Below are 15,696 nucleotides of genomic sequence, written 5' to 3'. Positions count from 1 at the left end.
GAAGCCAGGACACGTTTGTGAATGGAAGAATGTGCCTTTCTTTACTTGGTTTGTTTGTACACTGTATCTAGCGCCAAGTCAAGGTCCCTTCACACAAGCGCTGCACAAGCGCACATGCGACGCTTCGCTGACTGGTACGCCAGTAGGAAAATATAAGGCGTCTTGAAGGCGGGAGAAGAGTCAGCGAAGTCAATATAGGTACTAAGGAAATAAAATCAACTGATATTTTTACCGTACAGCGTAAAACTAGGGCGCGGGAAGCACTTTTTTGCGCTGGGCGAACAAGCACAGCGGTCAGCAGCACGACTACGCATCTGCGAACGCTTTTCCGTCTACGAAATGCAATTGCTAGACGTGAGCTACTGTGGAAACTCGGGCGACGCTTACTGCACGAGCGCAGTACAACAAATAGTCACCTAAGCTGCTTGAAATGCCAAAACTAAATAAAAGTGTAAACCGGTTGTACAATATATACCCTATATTAGAAAGACCTTCGCATCCCGCTGCGTGGCTCAGTGGTCTGGGGCGCTATGTATGTCACCGCAAGTGTTTTGCAAGTCACGCGTTCGAATCCCCGTGGCTGCGTGCTTTCTTTTTTTGTGAGTTAACTTTTTTGTTTTCCGCCTATGTTTTCTATATTGAGTTCACCTTTTTTTGGGCCGCAACGTTCATGGCTACACGAACTAGTTCACAAAACGCGGGTAGGCTGGCACTGGCGCGCTAGCGAGTTCTCGTTGGCGTGCTGTTGCCATAAGCACCGACTGCTTGCAGGCAGTGGGCACAGGCCAGAATGAACAGACCCTTGGCCTGGTGCGAACACGCTTTTTACGATACAGGCATGAGGGAGGCAGGCTCCAAATATGAGGGAAAAGCGCATGACATTTGGGCGTCTGCGGGTACGCGGTGGGCGTTCATGCACTGCGTAGGTCTCGGCTAGTGAATGCTACGACTACACGCCGTCCTGGGAGGCTTATCTTGTGCATTTTACAGCCGACAACATGGCAGAAGCGCGGTACGATGATTACTGAGATATTGAGAATGCCCATCCAACAACGCCATTGGTTATGTTTTACAAAACCGAAACCGAAACCGAAACTTGTGTGATTGCTAACCTTGGGCATCGTCCAATCACGGCGCCCCTCCTCTCAACGTCGCAGCCTTAGTTGGTGCGGCCGCCGCAAACCGCGCATGTTAGTTTTTCTTCTTTCGCGCTTTGTAAAATAATTACCGATTTGTCAACCGGATAAACGATGAAAAGTGTGCTAATTTGAGCCAGTCTACGCAGTGCAAGCAAAAAAAAAAATTCCCTCGCACTTCCCCTAGGGGGAGAGTGTGTAAGTGCGAATGCACGGTTGTTGATTGCGCGATTACGGTGGATATCGTGATCTTAATGAGTAGTCGAGAGATTACACACACGCACACAACTACAAAGAAAGATATTTCACTCGTTATTGCTGGTACCGTTGCCCGGTCCGCCATCATCGTTATCGAGATGCAGGACCAGCGACCGCTCTCGACGACGGCGCGCGCTCGACTAATACCCTACCGTGCCACGCGGCCGCTACACGAGCGCCCTCACGCGTCGGAATGCGGAGCGCCCGCTACGCGAGCGAGAGCTCTCCCGCCCGAAGTGGAGAGGGGGCGCCCAACACCCGCAGTCACTGAGCGGATAGAGGAGGAGGAGAGTAGCGCGCGCCCATCTCCCCCCGTTTCTAGGGAACGCTGCAGCATGTTCATGTTTTGAAATTCCTGTTCGCAGCTGTTCCCCTGTCTTGTTGTCCTTCTTAAACTTCGTTAGCTCCGACGAGTCCTGAAAAACTGCTTCCAGGTACTCAACTTCGTTTCCAAAGAAGTCCATCAGTTCATCAAACTTTTTCTTGTGGTCGATCGGTTGTTGCTGACGCTCCACTCCGGTTGACGATGAAGCAGTAGATGACGTCTTTGAATGCCGGTGGTACCTCAGGACCATGTCTCGAGGGAGTGCCCGAAGAAGTATCTCACGTAGCATGGCACAATAAGACTCTGGGCTAGTACCAAGTGCAGTCAAGCTTCTACAATGTATCTGCACCTCGTCGTAAAGCTTTCGTAGTTCCGTTGCGTCAATTGATGAGGAAACAGGTGGTATGTCAATCAGAGCCCGCAGGTGGTCTCGGACAATAAGAGTCTGGTCACCGAACCGCTTCTAAAGTATTTCTATCGCGTCATTGTAGCATTGTTCGCTCATGGGCAGACCAGAAACTGATGCAGCCGCCGAGCTGGTCAGTAGGCTGTTCAAGTAACAGAATTTCTCCATCGCCCGCAGCTCTGTGTTGTTATGTACAGCGGACTCGAATATACTCCAAAATCTCAACCAGTTTCGACGGTCTCCATCGAACTTCAGCAGTTCTAATGTCGGTAGCTTCGTTCTAGTGGTTGCGGTTTCACTATGCGGCGGTCTCGTTTAAGAAGGCGAAACGAGGGACTCACCAGCCTGTTGGTCTCGAGATCTGTACTGAAGCACAGCCCTAATCTTCGCCACCTTGTCGTTGTACGAAGTCGCGTTGGAGGTCTCTTGCGTGACCATTCCCTCTGTAGCTTCCAGGAAAATGTCGTCGTCCAGCTTCTGGATCGGTCCATGCATGGCCTCGATCCTCTCCAAGGAAATCGCTGCGTCCATCACTGTAGTCAGGGTGCCACTACAGGGCAAGGCGGCTGAAAGCTTGTCCCGAAGGGCGGTTCGTCGCAGCAGCTTCCGCTCGATAGAAGTCATCCTTGGTCCTTGGAGGTAGGTCCGCCGGTCTCTCAAGCAGAAGCCGTCGAAGCCATCCTGCTTGTCGGTGTCGGCCTGGCAGACACGAGTCCCGGGTGGTTTCGGCACCAAGTTGTGGGATGCGTCGACCCCCAAGGACAAGACTCAAGCGTCGAGGGGGAGAGGAGCGACCATTGATGTCTATGTTTAATGGAACGTCGAAGGGAACAGAAGACGAAGAAACAGTGCATGCGATCATGCGGCCTGAGACGATGATGATGCCAGCTAGGGGAGATTGGCCGGAGGCCATCAGGTCGATCAGGCAAGCTGGCCGCAGCCATAGAGTTTCTCGCGGTTACGTAATATTGAGAAACTCTATGGCCGCAGCAGGTTGATGGCGGTCGATGGCGATGGGGCTGGGACCTCAAAAAGATTCTACAGTAGGATAACTGAGTACATGAGTAGTAAAAGGAAAAACCTGAAACTTCAGCTAGACGCTAGCTCCGAGTGCGCACAAATCACTCGAGCTCCTCAACTTCGTCTAACTGTCCTATTCTCGGAGCGTACACAAACCGCTCGAAAAACGAAGGCCAAAACTCTGTCTCGCCCCCAGATCTGTCTAGTTGCCCGGTACGGCGCTGTACCCGAGTGGCCTTGCAAAAGTCATGGTTTACCGAGATTGTTGTTCCTTTCAGTTCGTGACAGTTCTTTAAGACTGAGCTTCTCGTACGCGGTAGTAAAAAAAATTCATTATTACCGGTCGTACTTTATCGTGGCTTGTTCCCGCAACCCTATGTACTCTTTCCACAGAGTTAACAACCACTCCGAGTTTATGCTCTATCAGTTCCTCGATTATGTGTTTTCTTAGTTGTGCAGCATTTTCACGATACGGTTCGGGAAAACCAAAAATAACACGATTGCGGCATCCACTTCTATCCTCTAAATCGTCCAGACGCCTTTGATGTAGTTGAAGATTACCTTTCAACGCTGTAACTTCGTTCTGCAGTGCCTTGATCTCTACTTTCTGTTCTTTTATCGCTGCCATAACATCACCCATTCGAGCGTTAACCGTAGATTCAAGCTTATCGTGAGCAGTAGCTAAATTTTCGATTGTTGTTTTCAATTCTTCCTGGGAAGCAAGCATAGTGTTCATCATTTTTATGAGATCGTCTATATTAGGCCCTGGATTATGCTCAACATACCCCACAAGATGAATCAAAATGACCGTCCATGCGTCCACAAGAAGACATGCACAAGTCGCCGGGCACGGCAGAACCACAATTCTTCTAACAATCGCTACGAAAGCTGGTATAAGAGTATTTGCCATCAACCTCGGCGAAAAATACAGCGGGGTTTAGCGATATTGCCATTGCGGTCCCGCTGTGCCCTCTGAAGAAGTCGTTGATGCGGTTGTTTCTATATGCTTGAGCAGGGAGCGTTGTTACCTTAGCCGCCTTTCGCAATGAATTATTGTTAGTGGATTGGTCAGATGTTTATTGGGATAGTGAGCCGGATACCGCTTATGAACGCTTTCATAAAATATTTAAAGCAATTTATGATAAATGTTTTGTGTACAAAACTCTGAAAATTTCAAGTAAAAGCAAAAAACCTTGGGTAACGGAAAGGTGTCTAAAAGAAATACGCGCTAGAAACAAATTATACAAGCTCTTTATACGCAGCAAAAACCAGAGGCATTAAAACATTTTAAGGCTCAAAGAAACAGGGTAAATAGCCTTTTGCGGAGTGAAAGGAGAAGCTACATGTATTGTCGGTTTAGCAAGGATGTAATGAACAAAACTGACATAGTCTGGAGGCGACTAAATGAATTTCTCGGTCGCGGCGGCAGTGAAGCACACAGGCTAACGGAAATCAATGTAGACGGCAAATTAATTTCAAACAGCGGCCTAGCAAAGTTCTATAACGAATATTTTTTTTCTTTAACAAACAGTGCACATAATTCTGACTGCATGCAGTATTTAGGTCTTCAGCAGAAAGAAAGCGCGTTTTTGGCTTTTACAACCGCATATGAAATAGTTAACATTTTTGCATCCATAAAAAACAGCAGCTGCTGTGACGTGGATGGATTTCAAATACGGCAAATTAAGCACGTCGTAGATCTACTCGCCCTGTATTGGAGCACCTATTTAACTGCGTATTTTATTCGGGAATGTTCCCAAAGAAGCTACAGGTTGCTAAGGTTATAGTCCTGCACAAGGGCGGGGACAAAAACACCTTCTCAAATTACAAACCTATATCAATATTACCTGTATTTTCAAAGGGCTTAGAAAAACTAATCCACGTCCGTATGACATCTTTGCTCAAGAAACATAACATTATTACAAATTCGCAGTTTGGTTTCATGAAAGGTCTCTCAACTGAAAGTGCTCTTTTGGCACAAAAAGAAATTATTTTGGATTCATTTGAGTGCGAGCTATGTACATTGGGTATTTTTATCGATTATTCCAAGGCATTTGACCGGATCAACTACGTCACGTTGTTAAAAAAGCTCAGTCATTATGGATTTCGTGGTTTATTTCTAGAATTACTTGAGTCGTATCTAAATTGTCGCCAGCAGAAAGTAATTATTAACAACCATGCGTCTGATCTAAAAGAGATAATTGCAGGAGTGCCGCAAGGAAGTATTCTCGGGACTCTATTGTTTTGTATATATATTAATGATCTCGTGAACATTGAAGCTTCAGTTAATTTACGCTGACGATTCCACTATACTGCTAACCGGACGAAACCCCAGTGATTTGGTTATTAAGGCAAACCAGGTGCTAATCAAGTTAGTATCCTGGAGCGGGGCAAATTCACTCGTGATAAATGGTACTAAAACAAAGGCCGTTCTTTTCAGGCCTAAAAATCGGAAAATAGACTCGCTGCCTGCCTTACAACTTGAAAATTCAGATATTGAAATCGCTCCTGTGGGTAAGTGTCTGGGTGTATTGTTCGAGGAACACATGTCTTGGGATACGCAGGTAAAATCTGCAGCTGTTAAAATTTCTAGGGTCTCGGGTATACTTTGCAAAGTACAATTTTATTTGCCAAGGAGTGTGAAACTTCTTATTTACAATTCTCTATTTATGTCGGTCTTGAACTACTGCTATCTGGTGTGGGGGACGACTACTGGTTCCAATATAAGTCAACTACACAAAATACAAAAAAAGGCTGTCCGAGCTATCATGAACGCGCCATATGACAGTCATACTGAACCACTTTTTAAAGAACTGAATTTATATCCGCTCCCTGACATTTACAAAAACGCACTAACGAAACGTTTTGAAATCGGAGTTAAAAGAAAAAACGATTTTCTTACAACTACATCCAGGTTGACCCTAAAGAATAGTATACGTGACACACGCTTTCGTGAAAACTGGAACGTACCACGCAGCCGAACAAACTACGGGGACCTGATGTTACGCTTTCAACTGCCACACGTACTAAATGAATAACCATTTTATTATTTGCACATTTTATCTGGACGTTTGCAGTGCGTGTATTTGTTTCCAAAGATTGTGTTTTTTCGCTCGGCAAATCACCCCATAGGCTATTTAGGACGTTTCCGTTCGATGTTTTCTTGTTTTCATATCTTCTAGTTCCTCCTGCGCATATTGTACATAATTTCTTTTTGTGTTTGACCTGTATTTTTGACACGGCTACTGGAAACTTTACAGTGCGCGTATTTTTTGTTTATTTATGCCTATGCTCCAAATTACTGTTTTTCCTTCGTGTTTTGACGTGTATTGTGACGAGCGCAGTTGTTCAAAATGTTTTTAATTACGGATTTCCTTTTCCGTGTTTTTACGTGTATATTTGCGACAAGTGCAATTTTTCAAAGATGTGTTCTGCATGCTAAGTTTACTTTCATACTGCTTTGTTGCTTTTCAATGCCAAGTGGACAGGGCAGTGGACGCCTTCAAGCCCGTTCTAGTGGATTTTTGTTCATTGCCCTCAGCATCTGTATCGCCTGATGTTGATGTTGAAATAAACTTTGATTTGATTTGATTTGATTTGAAGATGGATGCCGGTGACGTTATGCACTGTCCAAGAGAATGGCCAGTCGGAGTTCACTGTCGGTAGATCCAGGCTGCTGACGTCATTATTCGGCGTGAATGACACGTGCTGAGCAAGGGCGCAGAGCGTAACCTGGGCAAAAAATACAGTGGGGCTTAGCGATGTTGCCATTGCGGTCCCGCCGTGCCCTCATGCAACGTCATGCAACGGGGAAATCACAGGTCGCCTGGCGAGAATGCGCGACAAGCATCTCTTATAGGTTACAGGGCGTTTTATAGGTTACAACGTAAAGATTACATGTCAGATTTTTTTGAAGTATCCTATAAATCGGGGACGTAACCCTTACACCAATTTTAAATTCACGCCTGTAACCCTTGAAATGGACTGGGATAAATAACATGAAATTAGCTCCATTGTAACCTTTATGCTATAGGTTACTTCCGTTTAGAAGTTACAATGTGGGATACCAGGATTAGAGTGTACTACCGCGAAACTCGTCAACAATACCCTCCCGCCACTTTACCCGACAACGGACTACCACACTCAGACTCATACAAACGAATACTTACCCGCACCCCAAACTGTTCAGCCGCATGTACCCAGAGACTTATACCGACCAATGTACAAGACGCAAGATTGATAAAGCCACACTCGCACACATAATCTGGTCTTGCCCGAAGGCACCACCGACTTTCATTAAGAGTCGTCACGACTGGGAGCTAGCTCTGCACAGCAACGACCCGGAGATCCAACTCCGGCCAGTCCGCCTGGCTCTGGACGCGGCGGCACCGGTGGCCCGCCCTCACGACGGCGCCGGGGGTCTGGGCGAGCGAGCCCGGGGGGACTTAGCCGTTCTCACACGGGTCGCTGAGGTGAGGGAGCTTGGCATTATAGGCACCGGCTGAGGCCCACCGCTGAGACTCCAACGCCTTGGCTGCCGGGCCTCCCGCAAGAAGCTCAACACAATAAAAGTCTCTCTCTCTCTCTCTCTCTCTCTCTCTCTCTCTCTCTCTCTCTCTCTCTCTCTCTCTCTCTCTCTCTCTCTCTCTCTCTCTCTGCCGGTGTCCCTTGGCCACTTGGATCCGTGCAGATCGTGCGCTACCAAACTTCACCACAACCGAATTTCCCTCATATAGGCGTTGTATGGTGTCCATACAACGCCTACCAATCATAGAGTTTCATGCAATAACAACTGGAGAGGAATCTGGCGCTGCGATTGTACGCCTCAATGGGCGTGATGGGTAGTTCTGGATTCGGATTGGCGCTCGATGGCTTGTGAAAGTACCTATGGATTGCGGGAGTTTCGTTTTCGTTTTGGTTTTACATGAACGCATTTGCCTACGCGGGGTGTTGGAAGAAGCGATCAAAAATACGTTTCTTCTTGAACTGCATGCCGCGCGCGCACTGACGCCGCCATGAGTGGAATGTTTTATAACCAATTGGGTGAATTATCAATTCATTGCCGGCACAGCGAGCACGAAAACACAAATGAAGGCGCTGTGTGCGGCGAAGTTGTCTGCGAATTGGGATTTGCGCGCTCCTCAATCGGCAGAGCAATGTATTGTCGAGGCTGACGACAGTTCCGAATCGCTTGGAACAGCCACACCTTCCGTGCGAACGCCGGCCCTACGGCGTAGACCAGCAGTACCGGCGGCCATAGCGTTTCATTGTGTGAAACTGTATGCCGGCCATAGAGTTTCATACTAATATCGATGATTCCGGCGGCTGATAGGAACGCAGCTTGATGAATATCGCTAGTTCAGGCAAGAATAACTTCTCCAAAGGTATTCGGTTTCTTTTTTTTATCAGCACAAAACGTTTCTCTTCCTATTACAAACCACCAGCGCCGAAACGTTTACAAGTAGTTTTTAATTAAAAGAAGTCCGCGTCGTGCTGTAGTTGGCGGCAAATGGCCAACCTGCTCCACAAACCTCCTCGACTCCGCGTCTGCTTTTTCTTTAAACGCGCCGTTTTATTTCGTACAGAAGCGGTTTTTCGTCACTAACGTTCTTGTTCACCAAGTAATTTGTAAACGGAGAACCGGGCAATAAGAGTTTTTTGTGCAAAAAAACACAATTTGCGCAGCCAGAGGCCCGTTTCGATCCTACGCAATCCGGTTCCAGAACTACCCATAATTCCCATTGAAGCGTAAGCGCCGCTGCCATCGCGTTGACACTAGCGTCAGTTTCCCCTCTAGTTATTATTGTATGAAACTCTATGCTACCAATATACGACGACGGCGACGATGACGATGATAATGATTGCAAGTGGTATCCCCTTTGGAACGGGGTGATGACGTGTCATCCTACCAAAAAAAACAAACTAATACTATATGTTTTATACTCTTCGTTTAATACTAGCGCTGCTCTTAGGCCGGGCGCAAAGTAGTTTATTTTTCCGTTACAGGTGGTAGCTGTACTATAGGAAAATATTCACCTCTCTGCTTTTCGTTCACCAGCGCTCTAATCTTTTCGTCGCCACGACAGCCTTGAAGTTAACTCCCTCTGTGCTACCCTTAAATCCTAGGGCTTTTGGAAGCCGAATATTTCCCTCATGTTGGTTTGGATGGATACACTCGCATTCTTAGACTATGTGCCGCATAGTTTCTCTTTATTTTCCGCAAACCACACCTACTCCATCATTCTGTGTATACTTCCCCATAAAGCTCTGAGTTTTCAAGCAACCTGCTTTAACATCAAAAAGCAAAGCACTGCCCTTGGAATTTCCGTAGGAATTTTCTTTTCTGATTTCCAATTTCTCAGCCCTATACATCTCTAACGAAGTTTTAGCTTCCATTTTTTCTCTCTATTTATTCGTTTATATCGGCCTTCCCTCTTTTTTGGCTACCTTGGCTGTCTTGGATTCTCCACTGTTCTTTCCGTATTTCATCGTTAGCCTTCTAGTCTTCTCTAGCCACTTCATGTCCACGCTTTTTATGTATAGGTACCTAAAAACGTTAGCCGTCCACCTACGTTGATACATGACTGTGAACCTCGTCTCAAAACATATTTTACTCTGCGCTTCTCGAACTTCAAACGCCATCTATTAGGCGCTAAAAGAAAAAGTTTTTTCTTACACGTTGTCACTTGCCACGAGTTTTGGTGGCGGGCTAACGCGAACTGTGTACGAACTGCACCGTACTTAGTTTCCGCCAGGACTAAGTTTTCGCTGCAGTCTTGAGGGTGAAATGCGTTATGGGTGTTCACAGGGCCATTTACGACGCCTCTGAGCTTCCAATCGAGGCAGGAACAAATTACGCGGGCGGCCAGGGCACGATATACGGTGGTGATCCGCCCGCGTATTCTTTTTTTTATTAGACTTCCGAGTTTTGTGTAAGCAATTATGCATCTAGTACTCCCACGCTAAATATGATATGCCACCGCGGCTTCATTCGCCGTAAGCCTGCTCAGGCGCCAGGCTACACAGCGAGAACTCTCAAGGTCTCTCATGGTTGCAGGGAGAGAGAGAGAGAGAAAAACACTTTATTGGTGAGACACCGGGTTCAGGTTGGGGGGGTGGCCTCAGCCCAAATGGCCGAAGCGACCTGCAGGGACGTGCATTGCCTCGCGTTCGATTACCGGCAGCCGAGGGTGCGTTGAATTCATGAAGGCGAAAAAACCACTTTATATACGCGAAGTTTCGGTTCAAAAATTTCAAATATTTAAAACAGTGCTGCAAATGGAATACAAAAAAAAAAAAACGATTCGCCGAGTATTCAAGGTTTCAAACGGTCGCACACCCTCAAATATACTGGCTTGTTACTTCAGTACAAGCGTGTATTATATTTGGGGATCTGAGTTAACATGTGCCTTGAGCTATTTTGTAACCCGTTAAACAAATGAAAAAGCAGGGTTCGACACAGTTGAAGATTTTCATACCCTTTATTTCAAATATTTTCGATTTCTGCAGAAGCGAGCGAGTTAAGCGTCCAGAGACGTGAAAGTTGCGGAGTTCCAAGATTATTGGAGATGAAAAGCACGCAGCACTGAAAGATCGCTTGTTCGTTGACGTCCCTAGATAAAAACTAAAAGACCATCAAGCCACTAACTAGGCGTAGCTTATCCGCCGTACGCGGCACTCAACGCACGTTCCTCCGCACCTTGTCCAGTTCGTGCTTAACCTCGCGCTGCGCTCTGTCGAGTTGAGCCCCGCGCACTTCGTACAGCTTGCGGGCTCTGTTCTTGGCACGCTCGCACTGCAGCTTGACGTAGTCGAGGCGCGTCATTTCGCGCTCCTTCTTTCCCAGTTGGACGAAGGCGCAGTCGGTGGCACGCGAGTGCTCCCCGAACGGGTCGTCGTCGGGCTCCCAGCCGTCCAGCTCCTTGAAGCATACGTAGCAGCGCACGAGGTCCGGCTCGTTCTCGGTCGGGCAGTGGTAGAAGCCGGCTTCCGCCATTCTTTCCGGCGTGCATTTGCAGTTGCCCGTCAGTGGCCACTGCGCGAAAGACGCCAGTCGGTTTTCCTCCAGGTCCATCTCGAGGTCTGTTCGGTGCAGCAGCACGGTGTTCAGGGTCAGGTCGACGGCCATGGCGCAGGATGTTCAGGGTAGACGGACTGCTCGTGGCCAGCCGCAGAGCAAGTATATTGTTGCAAGGCGACGGGGACGCGTCCGATGAGAGGTGGTGTAGTAGCAAACGGTTGGCCGAACCGCACTCCGAGCGTTTTCTTCGTCTTCGTTCACGAGCGATCACCGTACGCGCTGTAAGGTTCCTTGTCCTCGTCGTCTGCGATGCTTCGTTCAGTAGGGTTTGTTACATGGCCCCTCGGGCAGTGGAAGCACCGTCTCGGTGCAAGCTACATTAAGGAGGAGTGGTTGTAACAATATATGGGAGAGTAAACGCCACATTGCGGCAAGCGCGGACGAGCGACCAGATAACGTCACAATTATAACCAAGGGCCCTATTCTCGACTGCACAAATTGCCGGCAATTGTGGCAATTTGCCGGAAGTCTTTTCTGATTGGCTTTCAATTTTGGTCACGTGCTTCCGGTTGACAAAGCGGTTGTGTGTGCTGTCGTCAATTTGACGTTTTATGTCGTTTACGGACAGCAGTTCTAAAGTTTGCCTTATTTCTCGTTACTAAAGGCGCATAATTCTTGGCGGGCAATGAGAAACCGGACTAAATGCAGCGGACATGACAACGTAAGCCTGTCTTTGCTACTCAACAATACTGCTTGTAATACACACCCCTTCTGTGATTGGCTGAGAAGGCGTGACGTGAATTAAACAGTTGGCGGGAACGATTACGTCATGCATTGGCAACTTCAGCCAGCGTAAAAGTGACGTAATGCTACGGAACAGCATAAAAATGGCGGTTGTTTTTGTCGCAAAATACAAGCAAAATAGGGCAAAAAATTGCCCCGGCTTACGGCGCCGCGAAATGTGCGGCAATTTGCAGCAGACGCAGTTTCGCATGCGCGCTGTTTAAAGCATGTTCCTACCGAAACAAATTATAGTTTCAACTGCTTCCAAGTCAGCGATCATGGAGCATACAAATAACGTGCAGTATTCTGCTTTTATGTTTGGCAATAAAATAAAAATTATTTGTTTGGCGTAACCGCAGCATAATATGGCAGTACAAGCCTCTCCATGCCAAAGAGAACCCAATGCATGGCATTTGTCCATACTCGTCCTAGTAAGCTGTTGGGTCATATGATCGAACTCAAGAGAAAAAATAACAAAGAAAAGTGGCTATTTGGTTCATTACACCGCTGACTGAAGTCCAGCTTGACGACTGAGTGAATCGGCGACATCGGTGCGCTCCGCGGTTATCAGGCGTAGCGCTTCGCTGCTCTTATGTGTCATAGAAGCGATAGTCGCGGCCGTCTTTTTCTGTGAACACGCCATAAACTTGTAACATAGAAGCAGACGATGGCGTGGCGGTGGTGGCGGCAGGGAAGGTGATAACGCAACAAAGCTTGCATTGAAGCAGAGAGCTCAGCTACGTTACTAAAAGCGATTGAAAGAAATAAATAGATACGGTAAAAAATTGTGTGATGCTCTTAGGTGGACATCCGCCTTTCGATCGCTTTTGGATTGATTGATTGATTGCAGGGTTTAACGCGCCGACGCAACGCAGGCGATGAGGCGCGCCGTAGTGGAGGGCTCCGGATTAATTTCGACCACCTGGGGCCCTATTCTCGACTGCACAAATTGCCGGCATTTCGCCCATGTTTTTTTGCGTAAGCACGACGTAAGCAATCAGTGACGTGCTGCACCTATAGCTATGACGACATGCAGTGTAATTTGACGAGTCACTCATAAAGATCGCTACCAAGGTATCAAATATTGTGCAAGAAAGATATAAAAAACACTTGGCATGTACTATAAAAATTAAGACGGCAGCTGAGGCTGACAAGAAAAACACATTTCTGGAGGTCAAACTTGGCGCCAACACCACAAGGCGATCGAGTAACGTTGATCCAAAAGCGAGCGAAAGGCGGATGTCGAGCTAAAGAACATCACAAAATTTTTTTACCGTATCTATTTATTTCTCTCAATCGCTTTTATTAACATAGCTGGGCTCTCTGCTTCAATGCAAGCTTTGTTGCGTTATCACCTTCCCTGCCGCCACCGCCGCCACGCCATCGTCTGCTGCTATGTTACAAGTTTATGGCGTGATCACAGAAAAAGACGGCCGCGACTATCGCTTCTATGACACATAAGAGCAGCGAAGCGCTACGCCTGATAACCGCGGAGCGCACCGATGTCGCCGATTCACTCATTCGTCAAGCTCGACTGCAATCAGCGCTGCAATGAACAAAATAGTCAATTTTCATTGTTATTTTTCTCTTGAGTTCGATCATGTGACCCAACAGCTTACTAGGACAAGTATGGACAAATGCCATACATTGGGTTCTCTTTGTCATGGAGAGGCTTGTGCTGCCCTCTTAAGCTGCGGTTACGCCAAACAAATAATTTTTATTTCATTGCCAAACATAAAAGCAAAATACTGCATGTTATTTGTATGTTCAAAGTCAAAGTCAAAGTGAGTTTTATTTACATCGTCAAAAAGAACGATGCGGGTAGGCCCGGGCAAAAAGTGAAAAAAATCACTTGAGGGACGCCCGAGCCCCCCATGTACAAGGCATACAGCGAAATCGCACAGAGCGTATATGACAACATTATCCCTAATATTGCAAGAACAACACAATCGCAGACGAACTTACGAACAAAGCATAAAAAAAGCATAAAAAACAACAAAAAAAAAGCATAAAACCAAAGTAGTATCACCACTGCATAAAACAAACAGGGAAAAAGCGAAATGCAGGTATGGTGAACGAGAGAGAAAAGAAAATATGTGAACACAACATCACAAATGAAATGATTAGATACATAATGCACTTCTAAGGGCAGCAGGTGAACATGTTTCGGGAATTACATCCTTTGACAATAATTTATTCAAAACAGAGGGCAAGGTGTTTCGGAGCATTTGGTGTCCGTACATTGTACGAGAGAAAGGAATGTGCCAAATTTCTTTTTTTGCGAAACGAATATTCTGCGAGATTTTGTCTGAGACAGGGTATTTCAAGAAAACTAAGTTGGTTGTGTCGGATACATCGCTTATATTTTAAGGCTAAATGATATTCGTACATTGTATTAATCGGTGATATGTGGAAACGAGTAAACAGTTCTTCTGTGTGAGCAAGGTAGTGTACGTTTGCAATATAGCGGACGGCTTTCTTCTGAAGCATGTATATTTTATTAATATTTGTTTTTGTGGTGGTACCCCAAACCAAGAAACAGTAATTTAGGTGTGATACAAAAAGTGCATTATAAATTATTAATTTTATATGCGCTGGCAGAAAATACCGAAATTTCGCGAGAATTCCGGTGCACTTTGCCAAATTCCCCAGTATGAACTGAATCTCAGCGTCCCAACTCATGGTCTTATTAAAAAATACTCCCAAGATCTTGACGGTATCTACAAACTGTACCTGTGAATTACCTATGTATATACCCATATCGGGTGGAGTGGAAAATTGTCTTGTACTGAAAAGAATGGCCTTCGTCTTTTTTGTGTTTATAAGTAATGAGTTTGCTTCACTCCAAACCTTAACTTTAGCGAGAACATTGTTTATAAGAGGAACCAAAGATTGGGTGGATCTACCTGTGAAAAACAAACTTGCATCGTCTGCATGAATTACAAACGTCGGCTTGCTGTCAGTCAAAACAAGGTCATTTATATATAAAATAAAAAGAAGTGGCCCTAAAATACTGCCCTGTGGCACACCAGCACTGACAGTTTGAAAGGAGGATGTATGTTGCCCTATTTTAACGCATTGTAGACGATGACCTAGGTAAGATTTAAGGAGTTCAAGTGGAGTGCCTCGTATGCCATAGAGTTCTAATTTTTTAAGTAATGTGTTATGGTTAAGGTGATCGAAAGCCTTCGAAAAATCTATAAAGATGCCCACGCATAATTCTTTATTTTCAAAAGCGCTAAGAATAATTTCTTTCTGAGACAATAGAGCTGATTCAGTAGATTTACATCGCATAAAACCATGTTGGGATGTGGATAACAACTTGAACCTGTTGCAAAATTTAACTAGCCTTTTTTCAATAATTTTCTCTAAGGCTTTTGAAAAACCCGGTAATATAGAAATCGGTCTATAACTCGAGAAGCTATTTTTATCTCCGCCTTTATAAAATACAATTACCTTAGATTTCTGCAATTACCTTGGAAAAGTTCCAGTTAATAAGGCAAGGTTATAAATATGCGTTAATGCAGGAACTATTAGAGTGAGGACAAACTTTACTGGTGCGATTTGAATTCCATCTATGTCGCAAGACCTGCTGTTCTTAAAGGAAGAAAAAATGTTGAATACCTCGATATCATCAATTGGTTCCAAAAATATGCTATTGTTGTTTCGTCGTATAGTATTGTAAATAATGTCAGAAGTCAAACCGGTATTTATAGTATCTTTGAAAAACTCATTAAATTTCTCTGCA

The 15,696-nt window shown here is 45.8% G+C and overlaps 1 pseudogene; it reads right to left on the bottom strand.

Moving 5' to 3' along the window:
- Positions 1 to 10,630: 10,630 nt before the first annotated feature.
- On the bottom strand, positions 10,631 to 11,574 carry LOC144151992 (baculoviral IAP repeat-containing protein 5 pseudogene; annotated as a pseudogene).
- Between the last annotated feature and the right edge of the window lie 4,122 nt (positions 11,575 to 15,696).

Source organism: Haemaphysalis longicornis, unplaced genomic scaffold (genome assembly GCF_048455015.1).
Source record: "Haemaphysalis longicornis isolate Haplotype H1 unplaced genomic scaffold, Haemaphysalis longicornis Haplotype H1 scaffold_9, whole genome shotgun sequence".
Taxonomy (NCBI): Eukaryota; Metazoa; Arthropoda; class Arachnida; order Ixodida; family Ixodidae; genus Haemaphysalis; species Haemaphysalis longicornis.
The sequence above is the reverse complement of the archived record's forward strand: the minus strand, read 5'-3'. Positions and strand labels throughout refer to the sequence as shown.